Source organism: Chrysochloris asiatica, unplaced genomic scaffold (assembly GCF_000296735.1).
Source record: "Chrysochloris asiatica unplaced genomic scaffold, ChrAsi1.0 scaffold00317, whole genome shotgun sequence".
Classification (NCBI taxonomy): Eukaryota; Metazoa; Chordata; class Mammalia; order Afrosoricida; family Chrysochloridae; genus Chrysochloris; species Chrysochloris asiatica.
Window position 1 is genome coordinate 157,944 of NW_006408835.1, and position 5,707 is coordinate 163,650.

Below are 5,707 nucleotides of genomic sequence, written 5' to 3' on the forward strand. Positions count from 1 at the left end.
CAGGAGAAAGATGAGGCTTTCGGCTCCTTTAAAGATTTCTAGCCACAGAACTCTGTCCAGAACATTGTGAATCAGAACTGACTCAACAGCACACAGCCACCAATCCTTCACTCCCATCAAGCATAAGTAATCATTAACCTACTTGTGTCTCTATAAATTCACTATTAAGGACTTTAATATACTGGACTTATATATTCCAGTTATTTGTGGTTGTTGTTTTTGTTAGGTGCCATTGAGTCAGTACCGACCCATAGTGACCTTATGCACAACAGAATGAAACACTGCTCGATCCTGGGCCAACCTCACTACTGTTGCCATGCTTGAGTCCATCGATGCTGCCACTTGGCCAATACATCTCATTGGGGGTCTTCCTCTTTTTCTCTGACCCTTCACCTTACCAAACATGATATCCTTCTCCAGTGACTGGTCCCTTAGAAAACAGAAAGACTTGTGTGTTTTATGTTTATCTATCCAGTATATAGTATTCTATTGTATAAATAGCCCATGTTGCTTATTCTTTTGTCTGATGATACACCTTTGAGCTGGCTTTAGCTTTTGGCTATTACTACTAATGCTCTTATAAATACCCATGTCCATTTTATTTTGTGGGAATATGTCTTCATTTCCCTTGATTTTATATTTAGGAGTGAAATTGTAAGTCTATATATTAGCTGTATTTCTCTATGTTTACTTATTTGTGGAATGAATAGACTCTTCTACATTGGATGCCTTATTTTACATTTCCACCAGCAGGGAATAAGTTTTGATTTCTCTACGTCCTCACATACACATGTTGTTATCTTTTTTCTTATTCTAACCATCATAGAGGGTATAAAGTGGTATCTCTATGTGGTACTGATTTGTATTTCCCTGATGACTTCGTTGAGTATCTTTTCATATATTTAACAACTATGTGGATATCTTCTATATAGACATGAATATTCAGATATTTTGTTTTCCTGTTTATTAGTTAGATTATTTGTCCAAATATTAGATGTCTTTGTATATTCTTGACACATTCCTTAGATTTCTGATTTAAAACTATTTACCCCATTCTGTAAATTGTAACTTGATCTTTGCTTTTTTGGTTTATTTCTACAGTTTCTACAATTGTATTTCATTGATATCTATGTCTATTCTTGGCCAGTACTACACTATTTTGATTATGATTGATTTGTAATATGTTTTAATATTAGGAGCTGTGATTCTTACTACCTTGTTCTTCCTTTTTGAGATTGCCTTGGCTATTCTGGGACTCCTGAAATTCCATATGAACTTTTAAATTAACTTGTGAATTTACATAAGGAAGTCAGAGGGGATTCTGATAAAGCATTGAATCTGCGTATCAATTTGAGCAGTCTTACCATATTAACCAGTATTTCCATATTAACAATGGTGATACCTCTGATATATACACATGGAATACGTTTGCATTTATTTAGATCTTCTTAATTTCAATAATGATTTCATTTTCAGAGCATAAATTGTACATTTATTTTGTTAAACACATTATCTTTTTAACTTAATAGTAAGTCATATCATTCCTGTTCAAAGTCACCTTTATTGGAATACATTGCTTCATTGTTCAACACTTTACAAAGTTCTAATTTTTTATTCTTGCATTTGAAGCTTCTTATATTTACACTCAACACAATCTTTACCACTTATATTAAATATTTTGAATTCCTCCAATATGTTCAATTATTAACATACAATTCTTCAATTTTGAGCTATCAAGATTAATAAGAAAAATAGAGTGAATTTAATAATTTAGAAGTAAGGTCTCTGCCTCCTACTCAAAATCATATAGGAAGATTATTTAGTATTTCCAAATAGTTTTGAGTCTATAATTTGAATCATAAAAAAAAAATCCAAATGATATTCACATTTTAAAAATATGCATTTTGATCCAGTACTTTTGTATCAATCTATCATATGATTTTGGAGTCCAGGTGTGGCACTGTAAGATAAGCACTAGACTGTTTACCACAAGTAAATGGAGTAAATGGTTGAAACTCACCAGCCACTCCTCAGAAACCCTATACAGTGTCAAAATGAGTCAGAGCTGACTTAATGGTACTTAATAACTACATCTCATTTAGTAGCCCAAATAACCCTATCAGGTTGGTTCTATATTGACTCCCATTTTACAGAACTGCTCATTAATGCTTAGTGATATTAGAAAAGCTGTCCAATTACAGCTATGAATAGTAAGAACTGAAATTTACAAAGACAAATGTTTGCCCACCACAATACAACAATGTGAGAAGAATCAATTACTGCAGGAAGAAATAAGGAAATAAAATCCTACTCACAGGAAAAAAACAACAACATTGATATCCCAGGATTGTAAGCTTAATATTGAAAATCATACTGTGAAAGTCATAATCAACTGGAAGAAACTGAACTAATGGAACAATAAAAACATGACTTTTTAAATAATTGTAAATAATATTTTCAGAGAAGCACGAAACAGGAAATGTTATAAAGAAGAGCCAGTTAGAGACACAGGATTTGGAATTGTAAATATTGCTAGAAAAGACTCAAAGTATGACATAGAATAGCACATTTTTTTTTAGCTAAAATACATTCAATGAATTAATAGGTAAGTTCAAGAACTCTACCAGAAAGCCTTGGTATTGGAGGACAGTGAAAAACTTAACAGCTGTTAAAAAACTAATGAGGCAGAACTTCTGTAAAAAAAAAAAAAAAAAATACCACAAATCATTCTAATTCAAAGATATGCAGATTAGGAAGCACCAAAATGAAAGTTCAAGAAGGCAACCAGAAGTGTGAGCCTTGTATCAGAACTATGTGCAGGGTGTGGGAAAAGTATGGAGGCACATGTGGTTAGTAGAAATTCAACACGCTTTGTAAGTCACATTAAACAAAAATTTCTCTTGGTTATGGTACTCAATTTAGCCAGTTTCCTGGGTCCCAGAGTTGGTTTTTACAACCATCTAGGTGAGCCACCTAAAAATGTTACAGAACAAGTTATTTGGGTGAGGAATGTAGTCTTGGGTCAAGTACTCTGAAAACCAACAGGGGCCTTAGGATAAAATGGAGTCAAATTTAAACCTTTGTTACCGATTCTGTCAAGTGCCTCAGAGAGTTCTGAAGGCACAATGGGTTATACATTGAGTTGCTTACAGAAATGGTGGTACTAACTGACCAGCTGTTCTATGGAAGGAAGTTAAGGCAGTCAGTGTTTGCAAAGATTTATTGTTGTTTATTGAGTCATTTATAAATGATTCAACCAAGTGCTGTTGAGTCATTTCAGACTCATAGCGACGCTGTCTAGGGTTTCTGAGGAGCAACTGGTGGCTTTAAACCACCAACTTTGTGGTCCTGGGCATTATCCTGCAGCACCACACCAAGATTACTGTAAAGATTTAGAGCCCAAGGAACCCGAATAGTGATTCTCCTCTCTCCTCGGGTCTCTGTGAGTTAGAACCACTATGGCAATGCCTTTGAATTGGGTTTTCATAAAATTAAGGAAGACAATAACAGAAAATGCTTTTAAAATATTTAAAAGAAATTTCAGTATTTAAGAAATCTATAGTAGTCCAAATTGTAAGGAGTCCAAATACTAAAGATAAGAAAAGAATATAGATGATATAGTTTAATTAAATTTGCAATGTGGAATTGCAGAAAAAGAATATCACAAAAAGTACTAAAATCAATAACAAAATTAGCAAACACTGAGACTGGGATTTCAGTGTAAGTAATGTAGCTGGCTACCAGTTGCCTGTCAGTTTGTTGGACTGCTGAGACTTGCTTGTTGCTGTGATGCTGGAAGTTATGACACCAGTATTTGAAACACCAGCAGAGTTGTCCATTTTTGACAGTTTCAGTGGATCTTCCAGACTAAGACAGACTAGGAAGCAGGAGAAGTGAACTAATTCGGAAAGTTCAACTACTGAAAACTTTATGAACAGCAGTAGAACATTGTCAGATATAGGGTTGGAAGATGAAAACGTTATGAATAGCAGCAGAACGTAATCAGATTTATTATGTGAAGAACGAACAGCCTTTCAATTTGGAAGATGATCAAAATACAACTGGGGAAGATCTGCCTCCTTAAAGTAGAGTTGACCATAATGACATGAATGTACCAAAGTTTTCAGAAATGTCATTTGCTAATGGGCACAATTCTAAATAAGGAGAAACAGCTATAAACAATTTATTGTCATTGTAATTAGAATATGTAATATACAAAGTATGAATCTAGGAAAATTGGAAATTGTGAAAAATTAAATGGAACACATACAGATGGATATTTTAAGCATTGGTGAGCTGAAATGGACTTGCATTGGCCATTTTTAAACAGACAATCCTATGGATTATCATGCTGGGAAGGACATACTGAAGTTGAAGAGGAATGACATCACATTCATCTTTAAAAAGAACATTTCAAGATGTATCTTGAGGTACAATGCTGCCTTAACAACACTTTTTTTTGTGTGTGTGTGTGAACTGAGTGATAGTTTTACCTGGGAAAACATCGGTTTGCACCATCGTTTCCTTGCAATGATTACAGTCTCCTCTGTGCAATATCATTCAACAGTATTTGCTTCCATTCCCTCTGTTTTCTTTTCTTTTTTGGGGGGTTGGGGTGGGGAAAGGTACACAAAAGCACTCAGGCATATATAATAATTTAAACAACCAAAGGGCAAAGTCTGCAAGCCTGCCTCCTGGCCACCAGCACTCAGTCCTTCTCTTTCCATGAGTCTAGAGTCCTCAGCTGCTCCATCTCTCCATGTCCTCACCTCTACCTCCATCTCTGGTATCACTGCTTCTCTGGATAGGATTCCACATTTAGCTTGTGCTCTTCTACCTTGATGGTCTTAGGGGCCTCTGTTTCTGGACTGCAAGATTAACTACTCCCCCATTTTTGCTACAGAACTTCTACATTTACAGGTATGACCGTTGCAATTAGTCATGACAACAGTTTGTCTTAACTCTTAAGAACAATAGCAACACTCAACAACAATAATAACATAGCTGAATGTCAGAAACATTGTACTGATGAAAAAAATCAGATAATTGAGTCCATACTGCATAATTACTATTATGAGTCCTGGTGTAGTGCTATAGGATAAATACTAGACTGCTAATAAAAAGTTCTGCAGTTCAAACCCACAAACCACTCTCAGAAACCCTATACAGTGTTGCTGAGTCAGAACCAACTCAAAGGCACAGAACTACAACAACTCCATTTATTTGAAATCCAAGAGAAAACTAATATAGAAAGAAATGGTAACTATTGATGATTCAGGTAAAGTTGAAGTGAGGTGTTGAATGGAATAGGAAAAAAAAAAAAAAGAATATTATAATCATGTGTGCAAATGTCAAGACAATCTACTACACACCTAAACATGCTAGGGACCCAGAGCATGGGTACAATCCTGGTCAGTCCTAAACCAGTTCACAGAAACAGATGTGCTGACCAATGATGTCAGAACTTGGATGGGGGTGTTGAAAGAGGATTAGAGGATCGCTATTTTTTTTTAAGTTTTTTTTTATTTTTTATTTTTTTTCCATGTGACAGGCGTTTATTCTTTAGCTTCCATATCTGAAAGCTTCATCAACTTTTTTTTTTTTTTTTTTAATTAAATGTTTTTATTTTGCATTGAGTGAAAGTTTACAGGGCACATCATCAGTTTCACATTCAACCATTCATATAGCTTGTTTCATTACATTGATT